Source organism: Charadrius vociferus, unplaced genomic scaffold (genome assembly GCF_000708025.1).
Source record: "Charadrius vociferus isolate BGI_N301 unplaced genomic scaffold, ASM70802v2 scaffold1044, whole genome shotgun sequence".
Lineage (NCBI taxonomy): Eukaryota > Metazoa > Chordata > Aves > Charadriiformes > Charadriidae > Charadrius > Charadrius vociferus.
The window spans coordinates 501,154-521,956 of record NW_009648254.1 but is presented as its reverse complement, the minus strand read 5'-3'; positions in this window follow the sequence as shown (position 1 = coordinate 521,956).

The window sequence follows — 20,803 nt, the reverse complement described above, 5'->3', positions numbered from 1 at the left end:
ACTTTGAGGATTTTATTTTTTATAATTTGCTACCTCATTTGCACCTTCTTTCATACTAAGCTGCATACTTTGAAAATTCAGCTTATTTCATATGTATTGAAATAGCTTAGCTTAACTTCTTTTGCTAAAAATCTCTACCTGCATGCCTGATCGCACCAGTAGGGCCTTGAGGGTCCCCTACTTTTATACAGCTGGTATTCAACTTGGCACAAACATATGTCTGGGCATTACAAAATAAATAAAAACTGATTATCCGCCCAGGAGAGCTCAGTCCTGGTTGTGTATCAAAATAAGCCATCACTCAGCACGTTTTTGTAGGAAAACACATTGAGACAGTGACTTGAATTAGGTTCTTTAACATCTCCAAACAGTATTGCTTTAGTTTTGCTCTTTAGAAGCTATCAATATTTGTTTCTGTCCTGAAAGAATAAAAAAATATTACCATTTAAAAGTTTTCCAGTACAGAAAGAAACTGTTTTTCACCCTGCTCAACTGATACTTATCCCTTTCCCACAGCGGTTCTGTTGCTATTGTGTACACGGAAGAAATCACACATCCACCCTCTCCAAAATGCTTTAATTTCTTAAGAAGTAGCAAGAATAGAGGTTTTCTTTATTGTGTTATTACACCTGCTAAGAGTTCAGACTTTTAAGCTTTGCCCTGCAAGTTGAATGGACAGGTGCCTCTCTTACAAAGAAAAAGAAGAGGACACACCAAATGTCACCAGTTAGCAATGTTAGAATAAGGACGCTTTTCTAAAGCAGAGCATATTACTCGTAAAATCCTTCCAGCCTCAAAAGATCCTCTTTTCTGCATCTAGCTTGACCTGCTATACTGGTTTCCTGCATATTCACCCACCTGAGTCCACATTTCTTATTACCTTATATTAAGCTGTCTGAACATAATTTTAAGGTATAAAAAGCTTTTCACAAGAGGGAAGAGATGCCATCTGCAAAACCCCTTGCTGATAAGGCTGTACTCTGTTCATCTTGATGCCCTTTCCTTAATCCTATTCAAGGCTTTTGCAGATCTTCTGAAGGCAGCAAATGAAGGATTTTAATGAGATAAATATGCTTTTACCAGCTTTAGATTTCAGCTTGATCTTTTCTGCCTCTTTTATGAAGTTTTAAATGCTGAAGTACAACGCATGCTTGCTAACTATCAGGAAGTTTTGCCCAGTAGCAATCCGCCTTTCAACATTTTTGATGTTCAGGGTTCTTCTTTTAAAGACCTCCTCAGTTCACACTGAACATATGGCTACTTTGAGATTTCTTTAGACCCACACTTTAGCTTGATAACCAAGGACCCTCAAATGACATACTGCTCCAGATTCCTATCTGCCTGTGTTTTTACATGCAGAAATCCTCTGATTTTTTTCCACAGAATCTTAAACATTAAGGTCAAGTACAAAATCAAAAATCACAGACCTACAGTTTTTCTTGTTAAAGTGATTTAGATTCCCCTTATACTAAAGAAGTGGTAACAAACTAACATCAGCTTAAAGGACAATTAAGCTTCCTCTATTTCCCTTCAACATTGCTGAAAAATACACCAGCTCCAACATAGTTATATGCCTACCTTTCAAACCTCCCTAAAATCACAAGTTTCCTAAAGAATACTCATGTATTTCTAGATTTGTTTTATACCGTGCACTGTCCATTATGGAAACCCCATGCATAGGTAGACACAAGTGACAAATTTGCATTAGGTCTGAGCCAGGATTAGCCAGAAAATGAAGCTGGCTGTAGGGAACAAGGAAATCATTCCACTGTTTATTGTGTTTTACTAAGGAGGTTTCCAATACAGAGAGACCTGTAAATGTCACAGCTGGATCAGGTGTTAGAAACTCCCATTCACCTGAATTTTATGCAAGCAAAGGTCAGAAAATGGTTGTCAATGTTTACCTGTGTATAAGCAACATTGTTGTAATCCTGCACCTCAAAGCTGCTGCCTCAATCCTGCTTGATTCTGCAAGTCCCTCTTCCACAGAGTAGTCAGGACTCTGGAATTTGTAGAGTCCCACTCAGGGAAGAATAGCATGAGATACCAGGACAGTCCTTTTCACCACCCAGCTAAACTCGGCTGTATTCCTCTGCCTTCTGCAGCCAAGGTATAGAACTGAGCGAGCATTGTTTGTTTGTTCATGTACATGTATGTATGTGTGCATACTTACCACTCTTCATTGTTAGACATTTCCCTTTCTGCACTGTAAAGAGACGGATGTGAAAAACAGTAATTTGTGAGAATACAGCAATGCCTATGCACGGAAGCAATTCACTATACTGGATGAAGAGAGACGCTTTGGACAACATGTGAGGAAAGGTACTGAATAGGTCAGTGAAACAGCAGCAGTACAAACTCAGGATGCAGTGACAGTATTAATGATGAGGATTTCTCATATGGGGATGATCTGCTAGACTACATCTAGGCAAATTGGTCCTGCTTTAGCTGACTCATTAGCCTGGTTACAGCAGCACAGGGATGGTGTGATGCTGATTTGAATTTCAGAACCGTCTCTGCTAGGGTTAGAGTGGAAGATGTTGCCTCAGCCTGAAATTCACAAACTTAGGCTCTAAATATGAAACTTGATATGATTCTGGATGACCTTAGACTCAAAGACACAGAGTGTTGAAAAAGCAATCTGTGTTTTCTCAGCATCTCTCTCAACTGGCCTACCTCTGAAAGGGATATAAGCCTCTTACTTGAGAAAGATCTCCCCAGTTTCACATAGGCAGTTTGAGTCTTCCCCCCCCCCCCCGTCACTATGCTTTATGGTATTAGAAAACGACCTACTTAATGTTCGGTGTAACTTCACTGCTAAAATTTTAAACCAGACACAAATTTTATACCTGTTTTCATTTCACGGGCACCCATAAAAAAAAAGAAACTTCTGTGATGTTAATGAAACTTCAGACATGACTGAAATTTGCTACACTAACTGCTATGCACATTTGTATTATATATTCTCAGTAACAGTATATTAAAATACATCAGAAAAAAGTCCCTCACAAAAAAAAAAGTCTAGCAACTGCATCCTACAATCAAAAGCAAATTAAAGAGTTAGTACTGCCCCATTCTGAAACAAGACTGCAGTTAAATAGAATTGTCAATAATTCTTCGTACTTATTTGATATAACAGCAATACCTAAAAATAAAAGGCTGGGGAACCTCTGTTAATTCTCAGAGTCTGTTTTTAATAATTTGGCATTATCAAAATTGTCTCCATAGGTCCCAATTCCATTCTGCAAGGAACTGCAGCATAAATAACTGCAACCAGTAAAGCAAGGTCCTTAAATTGATGTAGATGTCTACATCAGTATAGTTCCATTCTATAAGCTACATACACACAGTACAAAAATTGTACAAAAGGCATTTGAAAATCATCTAGGAGCTCCAAGATAAATCTGTATGTTCTTAAGTTAAAATCCTTCTGGTACTGGTATTACGGGAGAATTAGGTTTGCATTAGTTGGAGCTTGAAAGATGCTCTGCTAATGTTATTGCAGTCAAAATGCAATTACATGTAAGAATGTTTAAACAGTGGAATATTTTTCATTTCATTTTTATTTGTAACACTTACAAATATGCAGATACGTTGTTGAGAGTATATGAAACTAAATCCAGATTTATCTGCTACACTGTGCACCCTGGTTAAGACACTGGATCACCTCCTTGTAGAAATCATTAAATGATTACAAGAATTACCAATCCCACCCTCTGGTTTTCTTTCTTTCCTTCTCATTTCCTACGTCAGAACTACCCTAAAGATTCCAGCTGAATAACTGACTGGCATTTTTTAAATGCTTGTCCAAACCCAGAGGCAAATACTAGTTCAGATCCACAGCACATGCTAAAGGAAGCCTGGGCTTCAGATCGATAGTGTGCTCGTACAGGGGGCACCTGTACAACTTTAAGAACATAGAAATCAGACTTCATCAATTCTACTGTTTATTTGGGATAGGACAGTGTCAGGACTCCTACGTTCTACCACCAGCTCTAAAGAGATTTTGTGACATCGCAACTATAGTAAATATCATGCATAATGGATAATCAAAACCCTTGGGCTTTGGACTGTAGTTACATCAGCCACTCACTGTCTAACTTTGGACAAATTGCTCTGTTTGCTTTAATTGACTTTTTCATACACAAGGATTAAAAACTTCATGAGTTTATATGTTTTAACATGAGTTTAATGTTCTAAATGTTTCCCAAAGTCCTCAGCTGAAAGGTGCTATGCAAGTTGCACACAGTCAGCTGCTACTACATGAAATAAACTTCTTTTTTCAATAGGAAATAACACTAGCTCTAAGGAGATAGTGGCAGTAAGCATGAAAGGGAATGATCTGCAAAAAGCAGTATTAAAGTAAGCTTTTTGCTTATAAGGCACAAAATATTTAACCCTGCAGTTGTAAAGAGTCACCACACATGAAGGGGAGATCACTAAGAATGTGAGAGTGGGGACCTAAGAGCCATTATGACGTGCACAGCGTAAATGATTTCTGGATATCTCTGTGGCCTGGAAGCTGCACACCAGGCCAACAAACCAGACCATATGGCAGCTAACTGCAGGCTCCCTCCTCAAGCCCTGTGGAGACTGTGCATATTGGTGAGGTCACTAACTAAGCAACCCAGGGGCAGACAGCAGCTGCAGCATTGAAATCTACCCTTCCCTAGCTTATGTTGCAGATTGGCATTTGGAATAACCTTCAGGGATTCTTCTAGCTGCCCCTGCATGAATAAGGAAAGTAGAAACTGACTCAAAGGAGTCAGGAGAAGGAAATGTATTAGCTCCTCAGTGCTGGCTACCTGTCCTGCCTTTGTGTTTCAATTAGTTTAGGAAGGATAGGAGAAGTTATATTATTAGAATAGCTGTATCACAGCCAAGATTATAAAAAAAGGAATGTTTTTCCTATACAGAACTTTCTGCCATTTAACCCAAGTATTTCAGTTAAACCTAGGCAAACCTCTGATGCAGACACATTTGGTTTAAACTGATGACTTAATTGGATTCCTCTTAAGTTAAATAAAAATAAGTTTAAGGTAGAATGTCAACAAAAATCTTTTGTCGGGTTAAGTGACTAACTGTATGAGCAGGTAACACCTCAAACTACTCCATCTAAGACTGCTAAAGCAACTGTTCGTTATCAGTTGAGGCAGTCACCAGCCAAAGATTTGTCTAAGAGCTTACAAACAGCTTGATTGTAAAGTCAGCTGGTTAACATAACTCACTGCTGCAACCACTGCCACAGTAATAATTTTACTATACTCTTTAACTAAACTTATACAACTCTGCACACAAATGATTCCTCAGCTCCAATCATCTCATTTTCACAGAAGTTCCACACAGTTCGCAGAAACCCAAGTAGGGTTCATCTCAACACTCCTCCAAGTTGCTTCTCTCCATCCATTAATAAAAGAGTGAACCTAAACATCTCTTCAAAGCTAAGTATTTATGTTGAAAGTAAAAATCTGTGCAATGATTTCAGTGTTTGATTCTAGGAACCCCCTGTTGAAAATTGAAGTTGTTGTATTTGGATCTTTTTTTGATTACTAACGCACTGAAAAATTCCACACCTGAAGTCCCACTTCATTTATTTGTTCTTCATCAGCTGTTTGTATAGATACTAGAATCATTTGTTTATTAGGAGGCACAGAAGACTTCTGGCTGGGTGCACATTTGGTCTGCTTTCCCTCGCTTCACTGGCAAGCCACACAGCACAGGAACACTATAGCTCATTTTATGGAAATAGCTGTCCCACATATTACCTGCAGTTTTCACCTGGTTACTTTTCAGCTTCTGCTCTTCTTTAAAGGAGGTAGTTTTCTTCTTTAGAAGCAAAAGTAGCACAACGTGTGGGGCAACATGCAGGAATAAGGATGGATACACACCAATATCCTTCCTTTATTCCTTTATGCATTTAAGAACAGCAGTCAAACAAATTTGCAGTTTCCTCATGATATGGAGGTGCTTCAGGTTTGTTTTCACGAGAAGAATATCTGCGCCCCCCGCCCCAACAGCAACATTCACTTATTTGTAACCAAGAGGCTAAAACACAGAACATCTAAGCTTTGACTACAACTTGAATGGTCTCCAGGAACAGAAGTGCTCATATATTGGTAAAAATAATAATTCAGTTTGAGGCAAGCTTAGTCTGGTTTCACAAGCCTCTTCCTGGCTTTATTTGCTTTTCTTTTTAAAAGAGGTTTTACTCTGTGTATGTAGGAGACTTTGGTCTTGTTGCTAATGATCCTCTGTACGTGCACTGCTATGGAAAAAAACTGTCAGTAGAAGCCTGAGATTTGCTGGAGCTTTCACAAACTATTAAAATTGAAGTCTAAAAGGTACATAGGACTTGAGAGGGAAAATGTAACCAAGATTAGTTCACTGAGTTAAAAAATAAAGAGAGGAGGTGAAGACTAAGCGTGGCCCTGTTTCTCCCAGATATCCGTTATGATGTAACCTGTCAACTAGCAGATTCTCTTGGGAAAGTTGTGATATGGAACAGAAAAAATACAGCAGTCTCCTCCTCCAGGCTTTTGCCACATGTGGTAACCAAAACATTCATTTATGTACAGTTGTCTACATAAAACATACTGGGGACTGGCTGAGATTTTATTAGGAAAGTCACAGTACAACTGTGATGATACGGCCCACAGGAAAAAAACCCTCTTCTTTATATAGAAAGAGATTCTGTTTTACAAGAGGAAAGCAGCTTGGAGTTCAGTTTGTAGAGAAAGCCCAATTGGCGAGAATTTCAGCCTTAAGCCAACTTAAATCCTGGGCTGAGTGCAGACCTGAATTTAAACACTCTTGGGTTGAATTTCACTTCTGGGTTCCCCTATTTCAGGTATTCCAAGAGTTGAGTCAAGCGCTTTCAAAAACTATATCACATGCACTTGCCAGCAGTCTAACAAAGCTCTTTCAAGTAGATTCATAATTAATGAACATGTGAGGTGGTGTCAGCTTTAATGATCTCTGACTTCCTCAATCTCTTCCTCAATTTTCTAAGGCCTTCCCTCTTCAGTGACTGTCATCCTATTAAAAAAAACAGTTTATAAATGGGATGTGACAAGGTGAAATTGAGCCTGAAGTGATGGCTATCATATGTGAATGCACTGTGCAGCTCTGCAGCTGCAAGCGCGTAAGGGAACCTCTGATAAAACCCTAAAATGTATTTTGCATGCAGAATACAGGAATGGTGGGGATTTCTTTACTGCTACCTTACTGACCCCAAATTTACGCAAACCTGTTTATTTTAGGCTTCTAAGCCCTGGAAAATAAAGCTTCATTTACAAGTACATATAGGCCTTCTCCTAATAAATCCCATTCTAAGGGGTTTTTCCTAAATGGATCTTAATTGATTTCCCCTTTTTTCTTTTCATTTGGAAGGAGGATAATACTGTATATACGAAATATAGAAATGTACTGGTCAACTGATCAGTGCTTTTTTTTTTAACCTAACATTCTTTCAGGATTTTACATCCTCAAAAGTAATCAAAATCCCTCCCCCTTACATGTATCAAGAAGAAAGATAATTTTAGGGTAACTCTGGAAGCAACAGGAAGCTTTCAAACTCAAGGTAAAACAAAAGAGAAACAACAAGAAGCTCAACATACACAGCAATGTAACTGCTTATATAACCAATAAACAGTCAACACCTGAGCAGCACACACAGCGAGTTTGTTTCAGCAAGAAATGCTTTCAAAGTAGACTATGACAGAATATGATAACTTCTCAGGTCAGGGAAACTAGATTCTAACTGCTGCTCCTTGAGCTCTGAAGCACCTCGTTGTTATACGCTAGAATGGCAGGATAGAGACTTTAGCCTACAAATAACCTTACAGGTACTAGAAAGGGGATACTCATTAAAGGATAAGGGCAGGACACTGTTCCTCCAACCTGTTTTTTTCTTTTTGCAGGATGAATGCAACAGCAAGACTGTATTGATTCTAGCAGGGTTCCAAGTGAAAATTAAGTAGATTCTGGCCTAGGCTTAACAGCACCGGCCACTTCATTTAAAGAAGAAAATCCCACTCCCCAGACTTTGGAAACACTCAGAACTTCCAGCCAGAAAGCTGTGGAACACTATCTGCCTTTTTTCAGTTTAAACAAAACAGACGGGAAACGAGTAAGGAAACTACCTGCATGTGAAGAGAGGTAATCAAGAATACAGGACTAATTATTGCCATTGGCCAGCTAGGGCAAAACAAGAAGTTCATTGGCTACGCTGCTGCTCTCTGAACAGTGTCTCTCAGTAAAGAGCACTGTGGGGTTTCATATTTGTCACAGATTCCCGATAAAATGTGTTTAGCTTACACATTAAAAAGTGGGCTAGGTTTCCCTCTTCACTCCTTATTTACTCAGTTATATAAACTCAACTTTGTATTAAACACCCCAATAACATTCTGTCTGATCTGAGCATTAGAAATAAACACATGACATTACAGGTCTGAATCTGTATCCTGCCCCAAGTTTTTCTACCAAAACACCCAACATTTCAAGGAAAAGACAACTGAACAGAACTAGGTAAGGTGGCCTTCTTTTTGCCCCATTCTGCTTTTTGTTACACCTGAGCAATTCCATTTTAACTGAGGAAGTAACATGCATATAATTGAAGATACAATTTTGCCTGAAGGTCCTCAAGTATCAAGAGACTTAAGAGCGTGCTGAGCTTTAACCACGTTTAAATACTTTGCTGAGCTCAGACTTTATTTAATGGCACTGTTGAAGATACACCAACCACTAAACTCCAGTGAAATGAGGTGTATAATTCAAGCAGTTTAAAGGTTCAAGTATATTTTGCATTTACCACAAAATATAAAGGTGCACCTGAACTAATTTCCGTAAACAAAATATGTGAAGCTGACCACAGAGTTCTCAAGGTCTTTGCAGAAACATCCCTGAAATATATATGATTTTACCATTTAAAAACAAGACGGCTTTACAATAATTCATTTTTCTTATAAGATTATCCTATGCCTTCCCAGTATAAACAAGATTCAAAACCAACACTGCAGTTGAATTTAACATTTGGCAACTTTTGCTTACACCTTTGTACTCTGTGTTAGCATGCAGGAATAAAGATATTGTATGCTCTCAAAACACAGTAACACATTGTCCTTACTACTACAAATACCTGACAGAGGGAAATTAGGTTCCTTGCTCTACGAAAACATCAAATTCTACAAAGACTCTATTTCACTAGTCACTAAACTGGAAAGCATATTCCACTGTAACGAAGCAGGAAAAACCTCGAGAGCCAAAATGCAAACATAAGCTCTTGTGGAGGCACAATTGCTCCCCATACATTCTCCATCACTGCTATTCGCGACCCAGATTGACCAAGACTCCTACATACATACTGTAAGCAGAAGCAATACCCACCTCACATATTTACAGGCAGGGAAATAACTGAATATCCTCCTGAAACATAGCCTAAGTGCTTGGAGACTGCTTAGCTGACAGCTCATTTGCAAAATGCAGTTGATTCACCACCACAGAAAACAGCTCTTACATTTCTAGTACACAAGATTTGAATTCTTCATGCAAAAAGAATACTGACTGCAGCAGGTAGTCATGAAACCTATCGCATCTCACTAAACAACCTCATTCTACTACCTCAACATCTCATTAAATCTCAGATGATTATTAACCATTTATTCAATTATCATTCATAATTATTTCAGGGCGTACTCAGGCTTTAGAAATAGAACAAGGAGAATTTTAAACTCACAGCATTGGGATTTTTTTTAGTTTTGTCTCGAGCAAAATAATTGTGAAAAAATCTCTTTATTTGACACCAAGTGTTTATTTAGGGAGGAAAAAAAGGAATTTCAGAACTATGTAGCAATTCTTGAAGCATAAAAATATAGGAACCCCCTTCTGCTCTTCCTATCCTTAATTCTGAATAGGAATTAAAACCCTGAAAGATACACTAACAAAGTGAAAAATAAATAGTTTGTTTAGTCTCTGTAACTGTACACTACAACCACTTTTATGTTGGGTGCCATGGTATTTGTATAATGATCAATAAGTACTACTTCTCCTGAAACCTAGAAAAAATATTGTGCATGTTACTCATTAACATCAAGTGTCTCCCATGCCTCTTTCAATATGAGTATACAGAGATCTGCACATCCAGGCTCCCAGGAGCTGCTATACTAAAAATACATTATAGCATTACTAGGCGACAGTAATAAAAAGGAGGCAATAACACTATACATTATGTTCATAGTAAAACTTAGCACATGTGCAAATTCACATATTTCTAACTTATTTTGCTCTGCCATTAGTACTTCAAGTACCTTTCTGGGACTCTCAGGACTTCTAGAACACACATGCAACCTGTACTTAAATAAGCCACTCAGGTGAATTTTGTCCTGAATGCAGCATCATGCTCTGCTTAGTCTGGTTCTCACCTTCTTCCCTGGAACTTAATGAATGGATTTCCCATTCCATCCAAGGGCATTCATTATTACGGTTTACGAGTTAGTTGTGCTTCACTCCACACAACTAGTTTGCTCCTTTCCTGGAGGCATCTTAATTCCTAATTTTCAGCAGGCTAGCCCAAATGAAAATCACTATCAGTATGGTTAGCATTTGGAGTTTTAGTATTGACTTATGCCTTGGGTGAAGAGGTTAATTAAATGTGAATTTTAAGCCGACAACATGATTAGGGGAGTGAGGAAACCTGAATTCATGAATACTTCCAGAGCTGTTAAACCCATTTAAAATGAACAACGACTGGAAAAACCCTGCCTATTACTGGCAACCTGATTAATGTGATTCTGAAGATTTTAAGAGAAATAATGGGCAGTTTCAGGTATTCTAGTCCCTAATTCTAGGGTTTTTTTTGTTTCGTATCTATGTTGACATTAGCACTGAATCTAATACTTTTATGTAAACTGCTCTTGTAAATTCTTCTTTTGTTTCTTGCCTTTTCCTTTTTCCCTTTCAACAATTAATCCTGGAACTGTATGACCTATTGGCTACACAAAGCTTGAACCCAGTCTTGTCACAGACACAAACTACTGAATTACCTTAATGGAAAGGTTGGAAAGATCCGGGCCATAGCTCCAGCTGACTATGCTCAGCAAAGCCAGAGGAACTGTATTTGCCCATGTATTTTAGAAGGAACTCTGCTAAGATTTTCTACCTCCACTTCCATGTACAACCACCAGTGGAAGTTCCACTGATTTAAACCACAAACCTATGCTCTTGAGTTCAAACACAACAGGAAATGACTTATTTAAAAAAAAAAATAAAAAAAAAAAGTACTCTTTCCTCTCCTAGGTCTATCCTGTTTTCTTGTTGCATCTCTACAGAAAACATACAAGAGTTTGTTTATACGAGCAAGGAGAAAATTCTATTTAACCTGAAACACTACTCTTATAAGGAGGCAGTAAACTGAAAAATACCTAGAGGTGGGAGAGGAATGAAACGTATAAAGCAGCAACACTTACTGTGTCAGGGTATATGTCTCTTACAGGAAGATTCAGCACTGGAATCCAAGTAAGGTTCTAACCAGAGAAATAAGAGGGGGGGGGAAGCAGTTCAATAGCTATTACCAATCTGTTACCTCCTGCCATACAAACCTTTCAGTCAGTTGACCAGCTCAGTAAATGAGCAACAGTGCTGAGCTCTGCATTGGCAAATAGAAGGATTCCTTCCATACCAAATCAGACTGGTGCTCATCACTTGGATTTCTCAATACTACACTACAGTCTGCAACATAGCTGCATTTACAGTTTACTAGGCAAACAGTCACACTTAACACCATTCATTCAGCACATCCCACAGCAAATGACCACGTTGCAATGAAAACAATCCATCTCCTGCTATTTGTTTAAGACTGTCTTTATCTTTTCCTCTTCATCCTTCATAGCAGACCATTGCTAATAACAAAGGGCAAATAAAAGGCCAAAACTGGTTATTTATGCAGTACATTGCCTCAACTAATGGACAGAAAAATGTGCTCAATTGCCATTTCTTTTCCTCCCCACCTTATATGAAACCATAGACTTGTGGAACTTTTTATTAGCGCTATATCTGCAAATCTCTTTGGAACATTGCACGACAGCAATCTGCAATGAAGTGTTACACTCAGTCTTTGCCCTTGGCATACTGTGCATGTCTTCATAGAAAGACAGAAATCATGTCTGAACCCCTTTCAAATTTGTAAGGCTGTTGATATTTGTTTTCTGGTGATTAACGGGGAAAAAGCCAACAAAACATTCCTGTTTTTTCAATTCCCTGTCCTCTCACATCAGGGCTGCTTATCTATTATTCTAAAGGTTAAACTGAAAAAGATTAACCTGTGAATAGTCAGCGTCTGATTAACTACCAAAAAATGAATTCTTGCATTAATTTTGAGTAAAATCAGAGGCAACACAAACAGCATAAGCATGAAGATATAAGAGAGCTTGAGCTCTGCCAGTTTTCCAAAACGGTGATATAGATCCTTTAGCCCAGTGCTGTGTCCAAGCTAACAGAATCTCAGCTAAAAGCCAAACGCAACAAAAGAAAGAAAATACTCAAAACACATCAGATCCAACCAAAGCCTAACTTGCCAGTTTTACGTTCACCTGGGTATGCTCTTTGCCATGCAATACTAGGTACCAGAATTCCTTCTAAATCAATTGCCCGAGATCCCAAAATCAGTTTACCAGCTACATTAGCCTGTATGCAGTGCTACCACAGCTGGACTGCTGAGCCAACATACATTTGGAGCTTGTTCAAGGATCCCTTACGTTAACACATCAATGGCTTCCCAGTCCTACACACTCAATATAAAAGACTTCTAATGCCTTTAGGCAGTAGTGAGAAAGGAGAAAACATTAACTGAGTATGGTATGACATAGAGTAGATCGTGAAGCAACATCATCTTGGCAACAGGAAAAATGTTTCTTTTCATTCAAGTGGAGATATGAGATTGGTATGCAATTTTGTATCTATGAATGCATATAGAAAGTTCTGGGTTTGAGACACTGAACAACTGGAGGCAAAGGAAAATGCACCAGGATGTTAAGCAGCAGTACTGTACCATGAATCATTCAGACTGCTTTTTGGCAGAAGCAAGAGCTTTTCCCACTCTGTTACAACTAAAGAAATGATAAATATTATGGTTCCAAAAAATGTAACATTACTACTGACCCCTGCAATATAGGTGGGATAAATATCGAGCCCACCTTACTTCACCAAACCTTAGTTTATTCTTCATTGCTCAACAGATTCTGTTGGAGCAACTACACTAAACTCTTTACTAAGGGAGTGACAGGGAAATTGAGTGAGAGAGTACACCCAGGCAAGAAAACGTGTTTTTACTGTGAGGGTGAACAAGCAATGGCACAGGTTGCCCAAGGATGTTGTGGAGTCTCCATCCTCGGAAATATGCAAAAGTGCAAAAGCCATCTGGACATGGTCCTGAGCAGTTGGCTCTAGGCAGTCCTGCCTGAGCACGGGGGTTGGACAAGGTGACTTCCAGGGGTCCCTTCCAACCTCAACCACACTGTGATTCTGTAACATGTGTATTCTGTATGCACACAAACGTGCATGTGTACATATGCACATGCAGACTGTATGTATATGAATATTAAAATATACATCCACCCTCCACCCCCCACAAACTCCAAAATAAATAGCATGTTCACTGGCACTAACCCCGTTGCAACCGGAACACCTACACTGTAATTTTATGCCACAACAGTGCACAGATATAGAGTTCTCCACCCTAATTATACATTTGCTGCTTCTGTAATTTTGTGTAAATACAGCAAGATAGCAGCTGTCTTGAGCTTCTTATTTCTTCCAGAATACTTTTAACAGTCCTCTGATATTTAATTGCATACCACACATTCTTCCTTCTACAAATTAAGTGTCTGCCTTAATTCAAAATCCCACTCTGTTCGCATGGCTGAAATGAGCAAACAATAGTTATTGTTTTCTCTAGTGCTCGTTGTTAAAGCTGGTTACATTGTTGTGAGCAATTTATCTGCCCCACTTAGCCTTTCCCCCCACCTCACTCTACAGAATAAGTTTTGATTTTATTAACTTGCTTTTCACCCCCAATTATTTCATGAACATCGTATTAAAACATTATTTACCAAATGATCTGTAACTTTTATTTCTTTTACATAATGTTTTACCTGAATCTGTTCATTATTTATCAGTTATTTCCTGGACTGACTACTTAACTTGCAAGTTAGGTGGTGTCATTTCCCTATTACCCAATTAAATAATTCTGGGCTTTAAAATAATTTTTTCTTTGTCCAAAAAATTTCTTGAATACATGTGGTCATGCTACTTCATGAATAATAGATTAAAACTTTGCAGAACACTTGAAGAATAAATCCTGGAAATGCACACTAACTTACTTGTGTGTTTTCCCTTTCTGTCCACGTTCTGTGTGGTAAAAGTTCCCACTGAAATATGAAGAAAATAAAGGAATTGTAAATAAGGCAAATGTATCTACAATGAACTACATCTAGAGAAAAAAAAATAGCCTTGGTAAGGCTATAAGCACAGTAACTGCCACAATATTCTTTGAGGTTCATACTGATTTTAAGTTCCTATTCTGGGCACGCAACTTTCATGCTCACAACATATGTAACTCCTATTTGAACTCCAAATTTGGAAAAACTCATGTTTGTTACCAGCATTCCTCTCCTTACTCCTATTAAAATATTGATCCTTTACAGCTCATCCATGATCTTAGTATTTTTGCACATTGAGAGTGAAACAGATCAGATTCTGACTTGCAGAAGAGGAGAAAAGAGCAAATAAGATTGCACTTGCTGCAGCTCAGTGTACATACAAGGCTTGTACCAAATTTAACTGTAACAGCAAACCACACCAATTGAACAGGCATAAAATGTTAGAAGGATGTCCTTACTTCAACCTAGGACAGCTACATTTCAGCCTAACTTTGTTTTATTATGGATTAACTTTCTATATCGCTTGAAACGTGTAAAGCAAAGATGAGTTATATGGCTCAATGTTCCAGGAAAACAAGGCTTTAGAGCTGACAGCTCTAATGTGAAATAGCAGAGACTTTAATTATTTCAAATTAAAGAAAACTCATTTACACAATATCTTATTATGCTTCAGCTTTTCCTGTCAAGCTGCAGACCTCTGCACTAATGTCCTATTTCTATTTAATCTTTTCAAGCAAAATTGTTTATCTTTGCTGAGCCAGATCAGTTCAAATCTATACAAGAGCTGTTCTAAAAATTATGTTCCCTCTACTTCCAGCCTCAGTTGCTCCCCAGAGAGCTGCCTGACTCTCTATCCCAACAGATTCACAAATGTCACCAAAACCTGCAGAGCACTGACCTTTAAAGTACTCTGCTAAACTGTGCAACACGTGGCAGTCTGCGTAATTGAGATTGTTGATTTGAGTGGGAGGTAAAGTGGAAAACCACATGATTTTCCTTCTTAGTTTGTGTACACATGTAAATTTGTGTGTTAGTAAGTGGTGATCATCATGAATACACCAAAATTTTTTTCAGCATCCCCCAAAAAAACTTTTGTTCACATCTCTAATGTACAAAAAATTTCCCTGTGCAGATGTTAGGCTCAGCAAAAGAAAAAAAAAAAAGAAATACATAGTAAAATAAACTGCTATTCCAAAGCACATACAATTTAAACAGAAGTTGAGAGAAGAAGCTGAAGTGAAGTACAATACGCATCGTGGTGGTGCTTTAGGGCAGCATTAAAACAGCACAGATGTGAGAGAAAGAGCAAGTTTAGATGCTTGAGGAATGGGGTCCAACTTTAAAAAAAATAAAATTAAAAGTTCTATTTCTGTCTCTGTCACTGATCTGTAATGGGACCCTCTGCAAGACACTGTGTGCCTCATTTTGTACTGTCTTGACTATTCAGACTGTAGCCTCTTCAGGGTAGGAATAATTTATCAGTGTAGTTCAGCAGTATCTGACACAGTGTGAAAAGAAAGAATCTCTATAAGCAGTTAATTTATAAAAAAAAAAAAAAAACAAAAAAAAAACCCAACCCAAAATCCTAAAGTTCCAGGCGTTTCTTCCATGTTACAAATGCTGTAGAAAATAATGGGTTTTCTGTGTGTATCCAACACCCATTGAGCTTGCATACTAGTGTGTGTAGTTCAGCAGTATCTGACACAGTGTGAAAAGAAAGAATCTCTATAAGCAGTTAATTTATAAAAAAAAAAAAAAAACAAAAAAAAAACCCAACCCAAAATCCTAAAGTTCCAGGCGTTTCTTCCATGTTACAAATGCTGTAGAAAATAATGGGTTTTCTGTGTGTATCCAACACCCATTGAGCTTGCATACTAGTGTGTTTATATGTTTTTTAGGTTTTGTGGGTGTTTTTTTTTTTTTTAAAGAAATTAACTTTGTAGTTAATTTTAACTTTTTTAAACTTTTAACACATTAAAGATATCCCCTACTATATTTTCTGCAGCCAAGATTTAAAAAAAAAAAAAAAAAAAGAATTAGATATCAAAACACCAACTGTTAATACAACATGAATAGATGACCAGATTGCTCTTGTGACAGAAGCGGTCACAAGTTGTCTACAAGGGTAACAACTTATCATATGTTTTTTATTTTTTCTTTCTTTACATTATGCTAGTAACAGTGGGAGAAGTTTCCATCAGCTTCTGGGTTGAAGAGAGGAAATGGAGTCCATCTGGGTAGGAATTCATTACACGTCTGATAATGACAGCATCATATGGATGAGTTCACTGTTTGTAATGAAGGGCAGTCTAAAAACATTGTGAAGCATAAACACACATCTGAGAAGAAATATAACACCCCTAACTCGGCAAATTAACAAAAACATAATAGTAAGATGAGGCTCGCTCTCATTTCCTTGGTGTGTACAAACTTAAAAGGAAGGAAATACAGTGAAAGAATTCTTGAGGAATTGTTTGTGTGGTGTTTCTTCAACTAGGTCTGTCCTCAAATACTGCTGCTTTTTATACACAATTACAATAACAAATTAACATCAAGATAATTTCACTCCAGGAAAGAATATAATTGGAAACTTATAAACTGCCACAAGTGTCATTTGACCCACAAGATTCAGTAAGAATAATCAGGAAGTAGGTGATGACCCATGAGCCAGATGTTTAAGCACATTCAGGTACCTCACGTCTGACAAAATGATGAAGAACAATCCATTTGTAGATACTGAATAATCCGACCCCATTTCCATATCGATTTCTTAATTCTTTCCCTGAAACACTTGGTGCTAGCACAGACCTGGACAGGCAGCCTGCACAGACCTCTGCAGTGTCAATTCCAAAGCCTCTGCTGCAGCTCCACTCTCTGATGCCAGTGTTGCATTTTGCTCAAGGTACAATTTATATATAGGCTTCTGTTGAAAGTAGAATAACAATAAGAACAGTTTTCAGATGTCCTCCATGTTAACAGCAACACATGGAGCAGGAATACTAACCATGACTGGCAAACTTAAGAGGTTTAATTTCCCAGCATATTTATTTATTCAACTGACTATCATAAAATGCCCGTCACCTTGACAACAGCGCATTTATTTACAAATCTGGAAGCTCAGAACTGCATAAAGATACCTATACAGAGTGCAACATTATGGGAAATGGCTGTCACTGCTTTTTGAAAAGTAACTCCAAAAGAGTAGCAGGAAGGGGGAGGTGCAGGAGGAGAGAATGTCACACAGGAGAGGGATTCAGTTACAAGTTTATTGCTTCTTATCATAGTAGGCTTTTGTTTATGGATATTTCTGAGAGTTGGTAACCAGCTGTAGTTAATTAGGAATCAACTTCTCAATAACCTGCTAAATGCCATAGGGTCCAATAGGTGTAAGCAGTATGTATAGATGAAGAATATTAACATTGGTTACCTCTGGAAGATGAGGCAAACCAGGGCAAAATTAAAACCAGAGGAACTCTCTGTAGAGCACAACTGGTTAGTCAGGATAGGAGAGAGATGCTTGGCAGACTCTGTTCAAGACAATGCAGATGGTAGTATTTGTTCCTCTGGGGACCAAACTTAAACCTACCTATATCCAATCTACAAAAGAGTCCAAAAACCTATAGCTCCATTAACCTAGAGGAGCTTACTATTGCTTATCTAAAAAGTTAGGTTTTTTAAAAGGCACTACTGACAATGCACCAAAACCCAACAACTCACATTTGAAACAAAAAAATGCAGGTTCTTTCCAATGACATTTTTATTTCTCTAAAATGAGACTAATTATGCTGATGAGAGCAAGATTCAAATGGCATCTAAGCCCTGAAGATCTTAAAGACTGTCTTTGTGTGTGAAGATAGTGTACATTCACACATACAGGGAGAATTTTTTATCTGAAGTAATGAAGCAACCTGACTCTGCTCCAAGCTTACCTACAGTACAAACAAGAAATCAAATCCACTAAATCTACAAGTCCAGCTGTCAATCCCCTACACATCAGAACCAGAAGCTATTCAGTGTGTTATCACACACATCCTTACAGAAAACGAAGAGGCTGCTCCTCACAGGCCTGTCAGTCATCCAGTCTGACAAAGTACTTTCAAACTTGTCTTGTGTCATTTACTAGTCAGCATGAATCAAAACGTTGTCCTAGGCATCTACTGCCCTTGGGTTTCTTCAGCACTACAGACAAGTTGATGCACTACGACAAACATAAGGAGGAACAAGGACTCAACCTCCAATTCCTCTTCCACAATCACACATGATGGAGGCAGGTCCAGGAGCCCCTCCAGCACCTCACTACGTCTCTGAGTTGTACGAAACAGAGACTAGTAGAGTAACAGTACTTGCTAAATGATAACATGGCAAAAATATCCAAACCAGCTAAGCAACCTCCCATACACCAAAAATGTTAGACTAGTAATTTTATTCACAGACATTAGCTGTGTATGAGCTACAGAAACATCTAGTTTTAAAACTGGCAACTCAAAAGGCAGCTTTTGCAGGTTTTAAACCTCCCCTTCAAAAAAAGGTTTTGTTAGTCTCTCACATGCTGTATATAACAGAGTATGCTGTAAAGTTAGAGTTGGTCAAAGAAGATCCATGCCCAGCAAATACACGAGTTTGGTTTTTTTGACAATTGTTTTAAACTTGTGGAACATGGGTCACCAACAGCTTTATTCTTTTTCTTTTTTTTTTTTTAATATCCTTAAGAAAAACCCTAATCAACTCCTCAAACTACACCTATAAAATAAAGATATCTTCAAAACAACCATCAAGAGTAGCAAACAGACTCAGGAAACCTATCTCTTTGAATTTCTACCAAATGCAATAAAAAATAACTTCTTGCTGTTAATAACCCACATGTAACATCTCTTCAATAAATGCAGAATATTGCTGAGCTTGAAGGGACACCTGCTGGCAAAAGGTGACGTTACAGGCACAACCTCAGCCCTATAGTACTGAGTATTGCCATAGGAAGAGAAGCTGAATTGCTACTACAGCCTATGATTGTACAGCGATCAATAGCATGGAGAGATAACAACTGGAATGAAAGGAACGAAATAATCATTTTGCTTAATTCAGGATTCAGTTGCAATTACATCAGGGTAACCCTATCCAGTTGGGTTAAGTGACCATCTTAAAACATGAATAAACCAAATATTGCATGTACAAAGCAGGAAGATGTTATCTAGCTAGAACCGGAGTGCATTGCCATACTTCTCATAAGGGCCCTGTCAGCCAAGCAAAGAAGCTGAAGCAAAGGTACGCACACTTGGTGAATGCAAGATTCTACCTCAATAAGAAATGGCCAGAGATGACTGTGGGAGAAGAGGTATACATCCTCAAAGGCATACACACAGTAGTGGATTGCAATCCTTAACACCTCTGAGGATGTGAACAAAAAAGGAAAGAACAGGATCTATAAGAAGAGAGCACGTGGTATTTGGACACCTCCCCACACTGCATTATTAAGGGTCAAAGGCTCCAGACAAACCTAGCCTGTCCTCACCAGAGACTACGGAAAGCAGGAACTGGACCATGCTACCCAGACACGAGGATCTCCATGCAAACAAGAACATTTCACATTCTGCCAGTGCTTATCCCAGCAGCTAAAAAAAAGCACCAGGTCAACAAACCAGGGACACGAACGCATCCTTCAGACACAGCAAACAACTTACATCAATAGACTGTTTCTGTGAGCCACGATACTGGTTAAAAGTCTTCAATTTTCCTTCCCTTTCTATAGGTATCAGAACTTTTCTATGACACGATGCTGTGCTTTGCCACATTAAAGTGATGCAACACTAGTGGAAGGACACTTCCCTCCCATAATTCAGCTTGTCATGCTTGTCTTACATCTTTTTATACTGGGGAAGAAGCGCCTTCTCCACTAGATGCACCAGAGAGCAGACATGACATTGCAGTTAAAAACACCCCACACTGTTCTTCTGTTTATCCATTAAAGGGAGGGACTTTAAATCTTTGAATGCTCACATTTCCCATAAAAGGTTAACCTGCCTCAAAGCCGCTCCTTTACCAGCTTTATCTTCCACACACTTTTTTTATAAAAGTCTATTAGCCAGGCTGCAGAAATCCTCTAGATGTGGTTCTCTGCTTTGAAAATAAGAATCCCAACAGACAGCCTCTTGCACTGAAAAACCAAAAGCAAAAAACCAGAAGTCATTGCCCATACTGCAGCACCAAAGACCACCACTAAAATAGCAACGTATAGGGATGGGTAAATTGACAAGTATTTCAGAGGTACACAACACTTTAATTTCGTGCTCTCTAGCACTTGCTATTACTAGCAAAAGCATGCAAAAGATGTACATAAAATGATGGAAAAATACCCAGACAGCATGCGCTGTACA